General features: G+C 43.7%; 1 protein-coding gene across 2 annotated transcripts in view; it reads left to right on the top strand.

The window, feature by feature from the left end:
• ITFG1 (integrin alpha FG-GAP repeat containing 1) overlaps positions 1-20264 on the top strand; it is a 314466-nt gene that overhangs the window by 44229 nt on the left and 249973 nt on the right. The gene's annotated exons all lie outside the window — the stretch shown is intronic.

The following is a 20264-nucleotide window of genomic DNA, read 5'->3' as shown; positions in this document are numbered from 1 at the left end:
TAGGGAGGACTTTCCTGACCTCAACCCCACCGAACAGACCCTGATATAAGAAGGACTCTGATGGGGATCCTTATCCAAGGAGGACTCTGATGGTGATCCTGATCTAAGGAGGTCCCTGATTTGGACCCTGATCTAAGGAGGACTTTGATGGGGACCCTTATCCAAGGAGGACTCTGATGGGGACTGTAATGTACGGAAGACTCTGATGGGGAACCAGATGTAAGGAGGACTCTGATAAGGCACCCTCATGCAAGGAGGACTCTAATGGAGACCCTGATCTAAGGAGGACTCTGATGGGGACCCTGATCTAAGAAGGGCTCTGATGGTGATCCTGATCTAAGGAGGATTCTGATGGGGACCCTGGTCTAAGAAGGACTCTGATGGTGACCCTGATCTAAGCAGGACTCTGATAGGGACCCTGATCTAGGGTGGACTTTGATGTGCACCCTAATTTAAGAAAGACTTTGACGGGGACCCTGGTCTAAGAATGACACTAATGGTGACCCTGATGTTGGGAGGATTCTTATAGGCACCTTGATTTAAGGAGGACTCTGATGGGGACCCTGATCTAAGGAGGACTCTGATGAGGACGCTGATATATCTTGGCTAGCAAATAACTGTAAAATATACAATGGTTCCCTCATACTGAGAAGCATGGAGACCCCGGGTCTAAGTGGTTAAGTGGAGCTTACAGACTTTTTTAAAAATTACATTAGTTGAAGATATTTTGAAAATATAAAAAAAACACTTCACTTTAAGAGAGCAAATTTTTCGAGGATGAGGGCGGCTCAACAAAATTTGTACTGGGAGGGAATATTGGCATTGATGAACAGAAATGGGAATTTTTTCAGAAAGACTGTATATGACCTCAAGGCAAAGTATATAATACCCATGGGCAATAAGTTTTTAAAAGGCTAAAAATAAAACCTATGTGGCTCACGGACAGATTTTACAAAGTTATAAATAATAAAAAAAGAGCTTTTAAAAAATATAAAAATGAAGGAACACTATCATCATTAAAATGTTACAAAGAATATACCAGAATATGTAAAATGGAAATCAAGGACGCAAAAATTCAAAATGAACGACCGATTGCAAAAGATAGTTGGACAAACCCCCAAAAATTCTTCAAATATATTAATAGTAAAAAGGTCAGGTCTGAGCATGTTTGCCCTTTTACAAAATAATCTAGTGTGGGTGACTGGGGGCAAAGAGAAGGGACATTTATTAAATACTTTCTTCAGCTCTGTGTATACAAAGGAGCATGGAGGAGCTCATGTCCATAATGGGGATGGTAGTGACACAGCCCCAAATGATCCACAATGGCTCAAAAGTGAGATGGTCCAGAAATATTTAGACAGAATAAAGGTGAATAATGATGTAGCAAATTGGATCATGCCTTGCTGGGTTTTTTTTTTCGCCTTCCTCTGGATCAACTGTGAGCATAGAATTGTATGTGTGAGATTGTATGAATTTTTTCTTTTTTTTTTTCTTTTTTGTTTATCGGTTGAACTGGATTGACTTGTGTCTTTTTTTCAATCTGACTAACTATGTAACTATATATTGTAACATGTCAGGAATGTATTTACAGTTTGTGGACTTATTACGTTAGTGTAAGGTCAGTTTTATTATAGAGGCTATCAAAGGCAGACCCTTTTACAATGATTGATTCATTCGAAAATTATCTTTTTTTTTCAGCTGTCCTTTTGTCTTCTCTCTTTTTGAATCATTCTTTTAACTTGTCCACACTTTCCATCATCGCCCTTTCATCCTCATCCTCTTTATCAGGATATTGGGGAAACAGCATGGAGGCCTCCATCAATTATTCTCCATGAAGCCGTTCACATCAGCTCTCTAGCCAGGCACCGAAGCGGTTAAACTGTTTCCTCCGTCTTTATTTTTCATTCGTTCTCTAGCGCAGAACCCCGCCAGAGGATTTCCCCGGAATATGTGTTCGGAATCATTAATGAAGGCTAAAGGCCTCTTGTTCATACAAAGCAGTTATTGACAGAATAAACAGCAGAGAGCATGCCATGTCTCCGATTCGCAGCACGGACCTCTGACATTCACCAGAAAGGTCAGCCCGGCCTGCCCCGTCCAGGCGGCGCACACTAAGCGGGCTATAAATAGCAATTTATTTTATGAACGCAGCCTCAGCAACGCCGAGCCAAACATGATACACTCATAAAGGTTAATTAACCTTTAAATCGGGAAGGAGTTATGGAATATTGATTTGATCGCCAGGGTGGTGGAGGGGTTAAATAGGGATTATGATCACGCATCTGCCTAATCCCATTAAAAATTACCCGTGTTGTAAGATTGTGGGCCAAGAGAAACTCATCTCACGGTGTACTCTGTTGTCTGCCGTGCCCAATTAAAAAAAATATTCACGGTGACTAGGGCTGTATTAATAATAGAGCAAAAAGGATTACCATTTCTGGGCGTCCACTAAGAGGCTGGCAAGTAAGAGAAACCGAATTAGCAGGGATATGAAAGAGTTGATACCTCCGATCCCTGGTGATCCAGTGACCCCTGGTTTTAAAGTGTTGTGTATTTTTTTTTTTTTTTTTCTTTTGCCAGCTAGACCTTTATACACTATATTGTCAAAAGTATTGGGACACCTGCCTTTACACGCACAGGAACTTTAATGGCATCCCAGTCTTAGTCTGTAGGGTTCAATATTGAGTTGGCCCACCCTTTGCTGCGATAACAGCTTCAACTCTTCTGGGAAGGTTGTCCACAAGGTTTAGGAGGGTGTCTATGGGAATCTTTGACCATTCTTCCAGAAGAGCATTTGTGAGGTCAGGCACTGATGTGGAAGAGAAGGCCTGGCTCGCAATCTCCACTCTAATTCATCCCAAAGGTGTTTTATCGGGTTGAGGTCAGGACTCCAGTTCCTCCACCCCAAACTCAAATGAATTAAAAAAACTAAATAGTAAAGTTTGCCCAATTTTTTTTGTATAATGTGAAAGATGATGTTATGCCGTGGGAATCGTGAGAGAATTGTGATCTTTTTTCTAAGCAAAAAAATTGTGATTCTCATTTTAGCCAGAATTGTGCAGCTCTAGTGTCTACGGGAATGTTTGACCATTCTTCCAGAAGCGCATTTGTAATGTCAGGCACTAATGTTGGTTGAGAAGGTCTGGCTAACAGTCTCCACTCAAATTCATCCCAAAGGTGTTACATAGTAGGTGAGGCTGAAAAAAAGACACAAGTCCATCAAGTCCAACCTGTGTGTGTGATTATATATCAGTATTGCATTGTATATCCCTGTATGTTGCGGTCATTCAGGTGCTTATCTAGTTTTTTTGAAACTATCGATGCCCCCCGCTGAGACCACCGCCTGTGGAAGGGAACTCCACATTCTTGCCGCTCTTACAGTAAAGAACGCTCTACTTAGTTTAAGGTTAAACCTCTTTTCTTCTAATTTTAATGAGTGGCCACGTGTCTTGTTAAACTCCCTTCCGCGAACATTTTTTATCCCTATTGTGGGGTCACCAGTACGGTATTTGTATATTGAAATCATATCCCCTCTCAAGTGTCTCTTCTCCAGAGAGAGTAAGTTCAGAGCTTGCAACCTTTCCTCATAACTAATATCCTCCAGACCCTTTATTGGCTTTGTTGTCCTTCTTTGTACTCGCTCCATTTCCAGTACATCCTTCCTGAGGACTGGTGCCCAGAACTGGACAGCATACTCAGATGTGCCCAGACCATTCTTGAAGAGTGGGAGAATTATCGCTTTATCCCTAGAGTTAAGCCCCTTTTTTAATGCATGCCAATTTTCTGTTTGCTTTGTTAGGCTCAGCAATGGCATGCAATGTCAAGCTGCTATCATCTACTAGGACCCCCAAATCCTTTTCCATTTTAGATTCCCCCAGAGGTTCTCCCCCAGTGTATAGATTGCATTCATATTTTTGCCACCCAAATGCAATTATTTAAAAAAAAAAAAATTTACATTAAACCTCATTTGCCATGTAGTTGCCCATCCCATTAATTTGTTCAGATCTTCTTGCAAGGTTTCCACATCCTGCAGAGAAGTTATTGCCCTGCTTATCTTGGTATTGTCCCCAAATACAGAGATTGAACTGTTTACCTCATCCTCCATGTCGTTTATGAACAAATTAAATGGGATTGGTCCCAGCACAGAACCCCACTACCCACCCCTGACCATTCCCACCCATGACCACCCTCTGAACTCGCCCTTGTAGCCAGTTTTAAATCCATGTACTCACCCTATGGTCCATGCCAACGGACCTTATTTTGTACAGTAAACGTTTATGGGGAACTGTGTCATAGGCTTTTGCAAAATCCAGATACACCACGTCTACGGGCCTTCCTTTATCTAGACGGCAACTCACCTCCTCATAGAAGGTAAATAGATTGGTTTGGCAAGAACGATTCTTCATGAATCCATGCTGATTACTGCTAATGATACCATTTTCATGACTAAAATCTTGTATATTGTCCCTTATCTTCTCCTCCAAGAGCTTGCATACTATTGATGTTAGGCTAACTGGTCTGTAATTCCCAGGGATGTATTTTGGGCCCTTTTTAAATATTGGTGCTACATTGGATTTTCTCCAATCTGCTGATAACATTCCAGTCAGTAGACTGTCGGTAACAATTAGGAACAACGGTCTGGCAATTACTTGACTGAGTTCCCTAAGTACTCTCGGGTGCAAGATATCCGGTCCCGGTGGTTTATTAATGTTAAGTTTCCCAAGTCTAATTCTAATTCTGTCCTCTGTTAGCCATGAGGGTGCTTCCTGTAATGTGTCATGAGGATGAAAACTGGTTTTGGTTACTGAAGCCCCCCGATTCCTTTGTGAAGACTGAGGAGAAGAATAAATTCAATACCTTCGCCATCTCCCCATCCTTTGTAACCAGATATCCTTCCTCATTCTTTATGGTGCCAATATGGTCTGTCCTCCCTTTTTACTGTTTACATACTTAAAGAATTTCTTGGGATTTTTTTGCTCTCCTCCTTTGTGTCTTTCGTGTTAAGGGGGGTTATGGTGTGGGGTTGTTCGCAGTGGTTGGACTTTGCCCCTTAGTTCCAGTGAAGGGAACTCTTAAGGCATCAGCATACCAAGACATTTAGGACAATTTCATGCTTCCAAGTTTATGGGAACAGTTTGGGGATGGCCCCTTCCCGTTCAAACATGACTGCGAGCCAGGCCTTCTCTTCCACATCAGTGCCTGACCTCACAAATGCTCTTCTGGAAGAATGGTCAAAGATTCCCATAGACACACTCCTAATCCTTGTGGACAGCCTTCCCAGAAGAGTTGAAGCTGTTGTAGCTGCAAAGAGTGGGCCAACTCAATACTGAACCCTACAGACTAAGACTGGGATGCCATTAAAGTTCATGTGCGTGTAAAGGCAGGCATCACAATACTTTTGACAATATTTGTCTGCAAAGCATCCAAACTGCCATTGTAATCCCTGGGAACAATATTTGTAGGCTGCATTCTCAGTGATGTCGCAGGTCTCCAGTGAATGGATAGGCTGCATTCTCAGTGATGTCACAGTTCTCCAGTGAATGGATAGGCTGCATTCTCCGTGATGTCACTGGTCTCCAATGAATGGATAGGTTGCATTCCCAGTGATGTCACAGGTCTCTAGTGAATATATAGGCTGCATTTTCAGTGATGTGACCCATCCCTAGTGAATGGATTGGCTGCATTCTCAGTGATGTCACCAGTCTCTAGTGAATGGATAGGCTGCATTCTCAGTGATGTCACCAGTCTCTAGTGAATGGATAGGCTGCATTCTCAGTGATGTCACCAGTCTGTAGTGAATGGATAATTTGCATTCTCAGTGATCATTGGTCTTTTATTTATATATAGACCATTTTTATAGGTTGTTTATTTTTCTCTAGCTTGGAAAGCTGAATTCTGAATTTGGGTATTATTTATTTTGGCACAATGAGCTGTTAGCCTGGCACAGCTTTACTTGCTTTTGAGGATCCTGTTGTGATGGTGATTTATGTCCAAAAACATTATTTGCTTTTTATTTTTAATTATATTTTTTTACGTCTGCCTGAACTGTACAGAAGGCGGTAAACATGTTGTCTTCATACAAGGAACAAGGTACGAGGAAGCGATTACCTACCTTGGAACATTTTGTTCCAACCAATTATGTGCAGCGGTTTGTGAGCAGTAAAGTGGAGTAGATTAAGAGGACTCTGTGCTGGTGCTTGTTTATAGTTTTTCATTAAGGGTCATCAGTCTTTTGCCCTTTTGGAGATTTGACCTATTCATAAACAGATTCTAGCTGGTATAATTGCTAAATAAAACCCTCCCGCTTCCTTTGCTTGTCTGAAATCCTGAAAATGTTCTACGGCCTGCTGGGAAGATGACAAGTCACCAACTTCAAACATATGTTCCCAAGATGTCCAGAGTAATGCTATAGAGAGAAATACCTTATTCCTCACTCCCATGGTAGCTGGTACTCTTCTTTTTCCTTTCCTCCTTGGAATGTGGACATGCCCCAGACATTATTATTATGTCAGACAGAAGAATGGCCACACTACTGGATCAAAGGAGTTGCTTTGTGAGGCCAGTCATCCCTTCTGAAACTGGTAGGCCCCCTGGACTTGCAGGATAATGCTTACAAGAACATTGCTACGTCATTATGGCATGGCACAGTTTTCTGCAGCAATCAGGACCTGCCAACCGTTGGAGGAAGAGGACCCGGGAGATCGTGCAAACAAACTGAAGGTACTGGGGAAAAAAAGTATCCATTGGATAAAAATAAAAACAAAACGGTGTGTGGATGCTCCAAGGGATTCATTTTTCATTTTAGGATATTTGGCAAAGCCATGGAAATAACTTTGTCTCTGGGACAATTGTGCATCCAGAACTTGTTGGTTTACAGCACTGATACAGCCTAATATTATAGAGCCATTTGATCCAAAATGATGTCAGGCTTGTTGGCCATGTCCAGTGCATTGCATGGAAATCATGGCTGCCATGGAGTATAGCTTGGGGACCAAGGAGGAAATATAATCAAGCTATGGTGAAGTTGTCTTAAAAGGCCTCTGTTACAGGTTAGGAATGCTCACTGATCAAAAGGAATCTACAGGAGGCAGTAAGAAGTGGGAAAGCTTCCTATCCGATGCCTGCACATATCTGCAGCAGTCCACCCCAAGCAACAGAGTCTCTTTATTTAAACCAAAGGGCTCCACAAAATTATCGTGATGCTTAGTAGAGCCTTCTTAAAAGATCTGTATTTCACACTGCATTCACAAATCCAAAAAATAAGGTGTTTATTCCACATTCTGATTGAAGAATGCTCTACTGTGCATTTTAAAGAAGCCTTGAAATACCTTTCTGGCAGAAAATACTCTTGGTAAATGGTCATATAGGTAAATGCCTAGTCATCAATCATGTGATCCTCTGGTGAAGGAGAGGATCAGAATTCAGGAATAGCCAAAGGTCAGTCACTACTGTCCTAGCATCCGTTCCCTTAGCTTTATCAGCTCCTATCTCCTGGCCATTACCTAGACCAGGGATATGCAATTACCAGATCCCCAGCTGTTGCAAAACTACAAGTCCCATCATGCCTCTGCCTCTGGGTGTCATGCTTGTGGCTGTCAGTCTTGCTATGCCACATGGGACTTGTAGTTCTGCAACAGCTGGAGGTCCGCTAATTGCATATCCCTGACCTAGACCAACCATATTCAAATGGGGTTCCATGGAACCCTAGGGCAGTGTTTCTCAACCTTTTTTCAGTCAAGGCACCCTTTAAAATTCTGCACAATCTCAAGGCACCCCCATTATAAAATGTAAAAAGCTAAATTAGTAGTATTACGTATCGCAGCAGCATCCACATATGCAGGACACCCAACATTAGAGATGATTTATTCCTCCACCTTTGCAAATTGGTACTGTCTAGTATTCTAGCGTTTCTCTCCCCCTCTTTGCTAACATGGCACCAGTACTAACAGAGGGACGGGGAAGGGGCAAGGAAGGCTGCTGTGCTGGTGCCCACGTCCTCCTTATCAGCTGATGTCATCGTTAGTTTTTGGGATGCCAGTGACTAACCGGGATGGTTCCAAAGGTTGTAATGCTTCACAATAAAGACCCATTTTGCAAAGGCACCCCTGAGGAACCCAGGGCACCCTGGTTGAAAAAGGCTGCCTTGGGGTTCCTGCAGGGGGTGCTGGCTAGGGGTTTCTTGAACTGCGGCCTCCCATCTGATGATGCCTGCAAAGTTCCAGGTCCAACACCACTTGGCAGAGCAAGTGGTGTGACTGCTAAGGTGTCATTCTGGCCACCCCTGTTAGCAGGGCATTCTTCCCACTTACTGCCACCAAGGTAAGGGGCATTTTCCCAATGACCCCCCCCCCCCCCGATGGACTAATTCTACCAGGAGTTCCCTGAGACCTGAAAATTATTCCAAGGGTTCCTCTGGGGTAAAAAGATTAGGAAAGGCTGGTCTAGACATTTGTCTACATCAGGGGTCTCCAAACTGCAGCCCAAGGGCCAGATGTGGCCCTTTGCTAGCCTTTATCCGGCCCTTGGGGCACTATTCCTCCCACTGACACCAACATGGGGCACTATTTCTTCTATTAATACCAATGACGGGATACTTTTTCCTCCTACTAATAGGGGCACTCCTCCTATTGACCACCAACCCTGAAGCCATATTTATTTTCACTGATGCCGGGTCCGGGAAATTTTCTGCACCCGCTGGCTACCATCCAGCCCTCCTAGAGTCTGAAGGACATTTAAACTGGCCCTTTGTTTGAAAAGTTTGGAGACCCCTGGTCTACATGACTGGTCCTAGTAGGCGCTGTATTCCAGCCTTGGCTCCCCTGCTGTCATTTTTTCCAGTGCCGCTTTGAATCTGATGGGTGGGTATGCTGAAAGGCAGACAGTTTTTATTTCAGATACCTTGGTAAATTAAACACACCCACGTCGCCTGGTTCAGATTGCAAAGTCTGCCATCTGAACGTTTTCTCCGGCCTCATTTCACGCCTGTAGCTTGGAGATTGCATTTGATTGAAAGTTCCATAGCTTCTCGTGTTGCTGGTGAAATTCTGTTACTTTCCTGTTGGATAATATCCGCCAACACTGAGACTCACCGGCTGTTCTGAAAAGTCAGGTTAATTCCCCACGTGAAAATGAGAAAATTTGTTTATCAGCCACTCTGGCATTGTGAAACGATTTTCAATAAGAGTCTCGGCAGGAACAATCTTTGAAGCGTGTCTTAGTCTTGTCACCATCCCTCTGTTCCTGCTGCCGTCAAGAATGCGAGAGAAGAGATTTTTTGTTTTTTGTTTCCTTTAAGGTCTGAAGAACGGAATAATCTTTTAGGGCTTATTTAGATCTGCAATATGTACTGTGAGAAAACATAATAAAGAGTGTTTTACCATATGTTAACGCAGTGCGTGGTATTGTATATAATGTGTGTGAGTTTTTTGCATGCACGTAAAATTTATCGATATCTCCACCAGGAGCAGCTGGTTCATAAAGGGCGCACCCCCCCCCCCCCCTTAGTTTGCATGCGGGGCGTCGGACTCATACGTTTTTTATGAGGTTTTTATTTTCTAGGCGCGATTAGGGCCTGAGGCTCTAATCGGCTTGAAAAAGGTTGGGCTTGGGGCGCAGATCTGCACCTCGATCCCACCCGTGACACTAGCGAATCAACATTCGCTTTTGTCTTCCGGCTTCTCCTCCCGGCCAATCAGGACAAGAGGCAGATCGGGTTGGCCGGGGGGGACCATGGAGGGGTGAGTGCGGACCTGGGGTAGGGGGGTTTAGCACCAGCCGCCACTGATCTCCACCCAAAAATTTTGTCTGAGCTTGGCCAAATTTGGTCTAATTGAACGACATTTAATTTGCTAAAGCACTCTTTTAATAAAATCCAATTTTCTAAATTTTTTTTTATCCTTTGTTGCATCTTATTGCTGCTCATGTGCGGCCACGCCCTGTCTACATACACTCCAGCGATGGATGCATTGGTATTTCTTGTACAGTATGATTTGTTATGTATTTAAAATAGTGGCACATGGTGGTTACACTAGACTGGAGCACCACCCAGATTAAAAATTTAAAAACTGTAGTATATATATATTTTTAACTTCTCAATCATTTTTATTGGTTATATTTTAGTAAAAAAAGAGGTGCAGAATTTTACATATTATGCAAAGTTGCGCAGTACAAAGTTCTGGGCCGTACATCTAAGAGCAGTCATTGAAATAATGTTGAGAAAATATATTCAGAACATTCTCCAAAGGTAATAATACTATGATAGCACTCCGAGGATTCTGGGAAACCCCTGAGTTGTACCATCTTAATGAGTTATTCTGTGTTGTCTGAGTAGAAGGGGGTCTACGCACAGCAACATGGTCTGCAGTGGGATCTATATGCAAGTACACAATAGGTAACAATACTATGACTGAACCCCCAGGATCCTGGGGAACCCCATAGTTGCAGCATCCTAATGTGTTATCATTTTTAGTGTTGTCTGGGTAGAAGGGGGTCTACGCGCCACCACATGGTCGGCAATGTGATCCCATTCTTTGGAGCAGTTTATGCGAGTACACAACTCAAGGCACTCCATGTGTGAAAAGACATGGTCCACCAGTGGACAGACCTAGGAAAATAGGTGGACCCTGGGGTCTTAGGCTAACATTCCTGAGCATGTCTTTAAGCAACATGTCAACCTAGCAGGAAAGTAACCATAAAACAATGAAGAATAGAAAGAAAATGGAAATTCCTGGAAAGTAGTACAGCTGGTCTGATCCAGGAGCACGTTATCGTAACCTATTATGTATCCCCTGTTAGGTAGTTGATCCAAGGTTCTATGTTTTCTCAAACAATTTGAGTTTTTTCGTGGAATTGCAGAAAGACCCTCATTGACCATAATCCATGATAATTTGGCTTTTACCAACTCAAATGGGATTGTAGGTGTCCTCCAAGATTTGGCTTGGATATTGGATATTATAGATTTATAAATAATTTTGTTAATTTTTGTTTTGTTTTGTTTCACTCTTCTGCCCACCACTACATTTGTAGCTACATTTAGCTATCGTAGGGGGGAGTCAGTGTTTGTAGAATGTACAGAGAGAAGTCAGGACATGTTCCCGATTTCTATCTAGCAAGTGCAGAGTTCTCTGCTCACTTCTGACAGCTGACAAAAAAATAAAAAATAAATCCAGGCAGCCTGCCAAGTTTTATCACTACATTGCTTAGGTAGAGATAAAGAGAAACATTGTATCATTTGGTTCTTAAAGGAATAAACTTCTGTCTGTAAATGAGGTCAATTTAACCAATTAAAGACTAAACCTTTTTCTGACACTTGTTGCTTACAAGTTAAAATCAGTATTTTTTGCTAGAAAATTACTTGGAACCCCCAAACATTATATACAGTGAGAACGGAAAGTATTCAGACCCCCTTAAATTTTTCACTCTTTGTTATATTGCAGCCATTTGCTAAAATCATTTTTTTTCCTCATTAAAGTACACACCGCACCCCATATTGACAGAATTGCTGACATTTTTGCAGATTTATTAAAAAAGAAAAACTGAAATATTACATGGTCCTAAGTATTCAGACCCTTTGCTGTGACTCTCATATATTTAAATCAGGTGCTGTCCATTTCTTCTGATCATCCTTGAGATGGTTCTACACCTTCATTTGAGTCCAACTGTGTTTGATTATACTGATTGGACTTGATTAGGAAACCCACACACCTGTCTATATAAGACCTTACAGCTCACAGTACATGTCAGAGCAAATGAGAATCATGAGGTCAAGGGAACTGCCTGAAGAGCTCAGAGACAGAATTGTGGCAAGGCACCGATCTGGCCAAGGTTACAAAAAAAATTCTGCTGCACTTAAGGTTCCTAAGAGCACAGTGGCCTCCATAATCCTTAAATGGAAGACGTTTGGGACGACCAGAACCCTTCCTAGAGCTGGCCGTTCAGTCAAACTGAGCTATCGGGAGAGAAGAACCTTGGTGAGAGAGGTAAAGAAGAACCCAAAGATCACTGTGGCTGAGCTCCAGAGATGCAGTCGGGAGAAAGTTGTAGAAAGTCAACCATCACTGCATCCCTTCACCAGTCGAGGCTTTATGGCAGAGTGGCCCGACGGAAGCCTCTCCTCAGTGCAAGACACATGAAAGCCGCATGGAATTTGCTAAAAAACACCTGAAGGACTCCAAGATGGTGAGAAATAAGATTCTCTGGTCTGATGAGACCAAGATAGAACTTTTTGGCATTAATTCTAAGCGGTATGTGTGGAGAAAACCAGGCACTGCTCATCACCTGTCCAATACAGTCCCAACAGTGAAGCATGGTGGTGGCAACATCATGCTGTGGGGGTGTTTTTCAGCTGCAGGGACAGGACGACTGGTTGCAATCGAGGGAAAGATGAATGCAGCCAAGTACAGGGATATCCTGGACGAAAACCTTCTCCAGAGTGCTCAGGACCTCAGACTGGGCCGAAGATTTACCTTCCAAGAAGACAATGACCCTAAGCACACAGCTAAAATAACTAAGGAGTGGCTTCACAACAACTACGTGACTGTTCCTGAATAGCTCAGCCAGAGCCCTGACTTAAACCCAATTGAGCATCTCTGGCGAGACCTAAAAATGGCCGTCCACCAACGTTTACCATCCAACCTGACAGAACTGGAGAGGATCTGCAAGGAGGAATGACAGAGGATCCCCAAATCCAGGTGTGAAAAACTTGTTGTATCTTTCCCAAAAAGACTCATGGCTGTATTAGATCAAAAGGGGCTTCTACTAAATACTGAGCAAAGGGTCTGAATACTTAGGACCATGTGATATTTCAGTTTTTCTTTTTTAATAAATCTGCAAAAATGTCAACAATTCTGTGTTTTTCTGTTAATATGGGGGGCTGTGTGTACATTAATGAGGGAAAAAATGAACTTAAATGATTTTGGCAAATGGTTGCAATATAACAGAGTGAAAAATTTAAGGGGGTCTGAATACTTTCCGTCCCCACTGTATGTGTATGTGTGTATATATATATATATATATATGTGTGTGTGTGTGTGTGTGTGTGTGTGTGTGTGTGTGTATATACACACACACACATACAGTGTATATATTATATATTTTAGCAGACCCTAGAGAATAAAATGGTGGTTGTTGCAGTATTTTATGTTGCATTGTATTTGCGCATCGGTCTTTCCGATGCTTTTTTTTTTTTAATTACACTTTAATGAATTTAAAAAACTAAATAGTAAAGTTTGCCCAATTTTTTTGTATAATGTGAAAGATGATGTTATGTCGTGGGAATCGTGAGAGAATTGTGATCTTTATTCTAAGCAAAAAAATTGTGATTCTCATTTTAGCCAGAATTGTGCAGCTCTAGTGTCTACGGGAATGTTTGACCATTCTTCCAGAAGTGCGTTTGTAATGTCAGGCACTAATGTTGGTTGAGAAGGTCTGGCTAACAGTCTCCACTCAAATTCATCCCAAAGGTGTTCTATCGGTTGAGGTCAGGACTCCCTCATCTATCTCTTTATGGACCTTGCTTTGTGCACTGGTCCAAATCATTTGGTGGAGGGGAGGATTATGGTGGGGGGTTGTTTTTCAGGGGTTGGGCTTGGCCCCTTAGTTCTAGTGAGGGGAACTCTTAAGGCGTCAGCATAGCAAGACATTTTGGACAATTTCATGCTTCCAACTTTGTGGGAACAGTTTGACACACTCCGAAACCTTGTGGACAGCCTTCCCAGAAGAGTTGAAGCTGTTATAGCTGCAAAGGGTGGGCCAACTCAATATTGAACCCTACGGACTAAGACTTGGATGTCATTAAAGTTCATGTGTGTGTAAAGGCAGATGTCACAATACTTTTGGTAATATAGTGAATATATAACTTTTTTTTTAGAGACACAGGGTTTTCACCTATTTACATTATTCTACTGCAGAAACATAAATCTACAGAACTGTGCTGGCTTTTCTCCCCTATGGGTGTTTACAGTTTTCCTGCCTGTTGACTGAAAAGGCTGATTTATGTGCTTCTGTTCTGTCTTTGCATGTTTCTCAAAGATAAAATAGAGGGAAAAAATATATATCTTGGAAGAATAGCTGAAAGTTTCCTGTGCACAAAGCACCATTCCAGACCCGTTCCTTCCACTTGTCCCTGGACTCAGGATGCTGGCTAGGAAAGCCCAACAAAAACAAAGAAAAATTCCCAGCTCAACTTACCAGCCAGCCTGCAACAAACCGAATTGTCCTGTCTAACAGTTCACGTTAAAGACACGGGTTTATTTTGCACACATTTGCAAATATATGCATCACACCTTTGCTGCCATTGTGCTATGTTCTGGGTGTCCAGTGCGCCCCTGTGCCTTTAGGGAGGAGTGGGCTCCTTCCAGGCATACCTGCCCTCTGCCTATCCATTACTATACTGTATATGTGCTCCTACTGTCACGAGGGCCACGTACCTGATGTGAGACGGAAGTAGTGGGGAGGCCTCCCTTGTACCTCGGGTCCTTAAAGCCTCTGGAAATGGAGACAGAGACTTGGTGGACACTGAGTGGCAGTGGTGCCAGGGGTGCAGAGCACTGTGCAAGCCTTAGTCCTAGATCTGAGCCGAGGTCAAGTCCAGTTGGGCAATGAAGCATAAAAGGGTTAATCAGAAGAAGAATGGTCGAGATCCAAGCCGTGGTCGGTTCCAATCTGGCAGCTGAGTACAAAAGGGGTAAAGGAGTAGAATGGTTAAGGTACAAATCCGAGGTCAATGGCAAGCAGCAAGCAAGAGTAGTCAAACAGGTTCACGCACTAGCACAGGAACAAGGGGGGACTGAAGATAATCCAGAAATTTGGTAGTGTCTGGGCTAGGCTTATGTAGGGAAGTTTAAGGTAATTTCCTGTGCACCTCCTGGGTATTTTCCCGCCTTTTTCCATCAGGTTGAGGTCACTTCCTTTGCACGTCCTGGGCATTTTCCTGCCCTTTTCCATCAAGTCTTCTGCGCAAGTGTGGGTTGGCGCCCTGAGGTGTCTTTGGCGCATGCTCAGTTGGCAACGCGCCATTGGTGCATGCGTAGTAAGCCCTGGACTCTTACACCTACTATCCAGACTCTCAAAATTTATAGAGTTAAGGCTGCAGAAAATACTGCGGTGCGTTGTTGCGGCCTCTGCAGCTCACGCATGTATTTGCAAATGTGTGCAAACTAAACCACTGTTTTTAAAGTGAACTGTTAGGAAAATTCGGTTTGTTGCAGGCTGGCTGGTAAGTTGAGCTGGGATCTTTTCTTTGTTTTTTTTTGACATGGGTCTACGTATGTGCTCCTTGCTGTTAAAGCCGGTTATAGGTTTGGGCAGTTGCCGTTTGTTTTTTACCGTGTGTTAGAAAAGCCCATCTTCTCTTGTCCTAAAATGAAAACAGATTGATAAGAACCGCACTCCAATTTATGCTCTTGAAGATTGTTTTATTCAATCATACATAATACAGCTACAGATATCACATCTCCATCCAAAAAACCATCGCTCCCTTTTTTGCGTTTCATTACTCAGTGTGTTTATATTTGTGATCAAGTCACTGAGAGGTATAACGCGTCAAGGAGGTGATGGTTTTTCGGGTGGAGACATGATGGCTGTGGCTGTATCATGGATCATTTAATAAAACAATCTGTAATGCCGCGTACACACGACCGGATTTTTCGGCATCAAAGGTCTGACGGAACGAATTCGTCGGACGATTAGATCGTGTGTGGGCTTCATCGGACCTTTTCTGTCTAAAAACCTGACGGGCCTTAGAAATAGAACAAGTTTCAAATCTTTCCGACGGACTCGAGTCTGGTCGAAAAATCCGTTCGTCTGTATGCTAGTCCGACAGACCAAAACTGCTAGTCTCACCAGATCTGGAGTGAGATACAGTGCTGCTCTTTGTTCTGCTTGCTGGAGGGAAAGTTGTATCTGAGGCTCTGCAGTGCAAGGATCTCTCTGTTCTTGCTTCATTTACTTTGTGGATCTGTGCTGCTTCCACCTCTTCTTATGCTTCTTGATCATTACTCCATCAGTCATCAGAGCAGGCAGGGGATCACCTCTGACATTAGAAGAAAGATTCCTCTTCAAAGATGGCTTCCTTTACACAGGGACACAGTACAGAACAGGACATGGTAGGTAGTTATGGGGATAATGCGATCTGCACGGCTCTAAAGCCGTGGGGCCATTTTACCAGGTAAAGTGAGACTACAGGCTCATTATAATACTTGATTTTGTATAAATTAACTGATAATTGTGTTTTTGTCTTGTTCTGATTCAGTTGATAATCTTATCATTTTTCTTCCACTGATAAATACTGAAGAGCAGCTGGGATAACATTAGCGCCTTTTGCGCATATGAAATCTTCCCGCTTCACACTGACAGCTGGCGCTGGTGATTTGTGAAGAGATCAAAACTTTGCGTGCTTGATGTTTGTTTCTATTCACTACAGTAACAAAGTAAAACTCTCAGCGATTGCGACGTGTGATAAGTGCACCAGCTGTCTGCTTGTTACCGGCGGCGTAGCTTACAGCGACCATGTGGGCTTTCATTTTTATATTGGCATATTTGTGTTTTAAAGTGCCAGTTCATCTTTTATTTGCATTGCCTCCCTGTTATGTGTTTGCAGCTTAATTAATATGCTTATGTGAAGTAACAGGTTTTCCACTCACTAAGCAGACTGACTTACCTGATACTTCTAGATATGGGGAGCACGTCACTAACTCCCCTTATTATTAGATGATCATCAGAGACTTCACTGCCCTCTCTGGACTCACTCTCATTTGACAGCACCCCAGCTGCCAGTCCTTGGAATCAGTTCCCTCCCTATGCAGACATTATGGGGGCTATTTACTAAAACTGGAGCACTCCGAAACTGATGCAACTGTGCATATCAGCCAATCGGCTTCTAACTCCAGCTTGTTCATTTAAAGCGGAGGTCCGCCCACCGCTGCCAAAATTAAAAGCAAGTAGCTGCACATACTGCAGCTGCTGACTTTTAATAATCAGACACTTACCTGTCCTGGGGCCCAGCGATGTTGGCACCGCAGCTGATGTTTCCATCAGCTGTCGGGTACATGCCGCCTCCATTGCGAGTAAGGGAACCCAGCAGTGTAGCCTTTCGGCTTTACGCCTGGAACCCTACTGCGCATTCTCAAGGCTCTGCTCCTCTCTCCTACTAGCCTGGCGACAGGGAGGAGGAGGAGGGAGTCCGAGCCGTGACGTCAATACCCACGGTTAAGGCTCCCAGAAGTGGGGAATGCATTCTTGTGAAAGACAGGTATGCTGTCCAACCCGAAAGGTGCCAAATGTGGCACCGGAGGGGGGGAGGAGTACAATGAGCATTAGTACCACTTTTGGGTGGAACTCTGCTTTAAGCTTTGACGGTAAAACCTGGAAGCTGATTGGTTTCTATGTAGAGCTGCACCAGACTTTGCACTTTCCCCCCTTATGTGAGGAGTCATAGATTAAAACTAAGCCCAGTTGGGTCAAACACGTTACTGGGGTGAGTCTTCTAGATGAGTATTCTGATGTGCAATATTTTGCCCAATAAAGATTTTTGAAGGAAGTGATGTCAGTGATATGTGGCCTCCATCACTCCCTTTTCCTCCCACATGACCGTGCTGGTGCTTGGTGATTGGCTGCTCTCACATCCAGCACTGTGACATGTAGGCAGAGGGAGTTCTCAGCCTTGTGCAAGTTCCAAGTTGTAACTTCTTTTCACTCCCACCGAAGGGGAACAAAGCTATGGGGAAGCAAAGGGAAGATATGCTGTATATAAGCAGCCGCTGGCAATAAACTAATTCCATTGTAGGGCAAAACACAGGTTTTTTTGGTGGTTGATTTGAGAAAGATTAGAGCTTTCTCTAGATATTTGTTCTATGACTCTTGTAGCAGGGTGACCCCGTGCTACTCTGTAAAATGGAGGTTTATGCCAGGTTTTGTGGGCAGCAAGCACACCCTGATGGCACAGGTGTTTGCTGGCTTCAAATGAGAGCAAGAAATAGAGCTCAGAGCCTCACCCCTCTGAGGGAGTCAGTGTGGGAAGGGAGCTGCGAGAGTTGCCGGTGTGCACCATGGTGTCCAGGTCGGGACGGAGCAAGGCCTGAGCCTGTGAGAGAGTCCATGAGGGACAGAAGCAGTAAGGAAGCTGTAAGAAAGATGCAGAGTTGAAGTGCAATGTCTGTGCTTAAAAACTGGGATTGTTCCATAGTCAGGAGGACCACAAAGGTACTAAAGTTCAGGAGGGACCCTGAAGATGTCCTTGGAGCAGTAAAGCTACCACAAGAGAGCCAGGAGGCGGAATGTTACATTTGTGCAATGATGGTGAGGACCCCCTGCATGGGAAGACCTACCTGTGTGAAGTTTTGATATTTGTTTAAATTAAAAGTGGACAGGAAAGCCCTGAAAACGAAATCTGCCGTGGAGTAAACTCACTGTTTTGGTACTACAATTGAGCTAAGAAACCCTGATGTGTCACACCCAATAGGAGACGCATCTTATTGGAACAGAAAATGACTGGCATAGAAAAATGGTTTACAATTAGTGGGAGTCTCACACCAATGGCTGTAGAGTCAATAAAAAATCAATAAAATTTTTAATCAAGATGGTACATCCAACGTGTTTCGATGCTCACAGCCATTACCCTTCATCAGCTTTTTTCTTTTTCCTTTTCCTTTTCCTTTTCCTTTCCTTTCCTTTCCTTTCCTTTCCTTTCCTTTCCTTTCCTTTCCTTTCCTTTCCTTTTCCTTTTCCTTTTCCTTTTCCTTTTCCTTTTCCTTTTCCTTTCCTTTCCTTTCCTTTCCTTTCCTTTCCTTTCCTTTCCTTTCCTTTCCTTTCCTTTTCCTTTTCCTTTTCCTTTTCCTTTCCTGAAATGGAGGGTAGCAGACTGCTGCTCAGATAGATCATGGTTCTGCCATGGTGTCCTGTCTGAGCGGTCTCCAATAACGTTTCTTGTGGATGATACCAGCAGTGTGCTGCCCTCTTTTTCAGCTGGCATAGAATTGTATCATACTCATATTCATTATAAGCAGATGTCCAGAGCACCCCACTCCCCCTTACATCAGATGTCAATAGCCCCCAACAATCAAAGGTCAAGAGCCCCCCCCCCCCCCCCCTCTCTTGAACCACAGTGCACCCTCTCCTCCCTTACTCTATGCAGCTGGTGGGAAGAAGCTTGGGGGTGGAGCTGGGAAGCAGAAAGTGCAGGGTCTGCAGGAGGACCAGAGGAGGGTTGGAGTCAGCTGCTGGAGTCTGCTGATTGCTTAAACCAGAAGAAGTGGAGACGAGGGGGTGCTGCAGCTGCACAGGGAGGTGCAGGATCTGTAGGAGGATTTCTGTCGTCCAGTCTGCTGCCGACTGCTGAGATGGGGGAGGGGGCAGAAACTAGCTTCTCTGTGGCTGCAAAGAGAAGCACAGGATCTGGAGGAGGACTTCTGTCCTCCTCTCTGCTGCAGACTGCTGAGACAGGGTGGAGGTGGAGATGAAGACGAGGGAGGTGCTGCAGCTGCAGGAGAGGTGTGAGGGCCACATGAAATGGCCTGGTGGGCCGGATTCGTTGTGTTTGCCACATGTGTCCTATATGTACATTCTACGTATGCCTGTTGCCAACTTGGACAAGTCTTAACCACTTCCCGACCAGCCGCCGCAGTTATGGCTCCCCTGGGCAAGCCGTCAAAGCTGTACATCGGCTCTTTAAGACGCTGTAGCAGTTGCACCCGCAGCGTGTTCCTGGAGCCGGTGCGCGATAACCGCAACAGCACCCACGATCACTCATGACAGAGCGAGAACCGAGATCTGTGTGTGTAAGCACACAAATCCCGGTTCTGTCAGGGGAGAAGAGACAGATCGTGTGTTCATACTAAGTAGGAACAACGATTTCTCTCCTCCTCTAGTCAGCCACATTCTCACAGTTAGAAACGCACATAGGGAACACGGTTAACCCCTTGATCGCCCCCCTAGTGTTAACCCCTTCCCTGCTAGTGACATTTATACAGTAATCAGTGCCTATTTTTAGCTCTGATCGCTGTATAAATGTCACTGGTCCCAAAAAGCTTCCAAAGTGTCCTTCGCAATGTTGCAGTCCCGATAAAGATCACCGCCATTACTAGTAAATAAAAAAAACTATAATAAAAATGCCATAAATTTATCCCCTATTTTGTAGACGATATAACTTCTGCGCAAACGAATCAATATACGCTGCTTGCGATTTTTTTTTTTTTTTTTTACCAAAAATATGTAGAAGAATACATATCGGCCTAAACTGATGAAGAAATTAGTTTTTTTTTAAACATTTT

The sequence above is a fragment of the Aquarana catesbeiana genome, linkage group LG11 (assembly GCF_042186555.1).
Source record: "Aquarana catesbeiana isolate 2022-GZ linkage group LG11, ASM4218655v1, whole genome shotgun sequence".
In the NCBI taxonomy this organism is placed as follows: domain Eukaryota; kingdom Metazoa; phylum Chordata; class Amphibia; order Anura; family Ranidae; genus Aquarana; species Aquarana catesbeiana.
The sequence above is the reverse complement of the archived record's forward strand: the minus strand, read 5'-3'. Positions and strand labels throughout refer to the sequence as shown.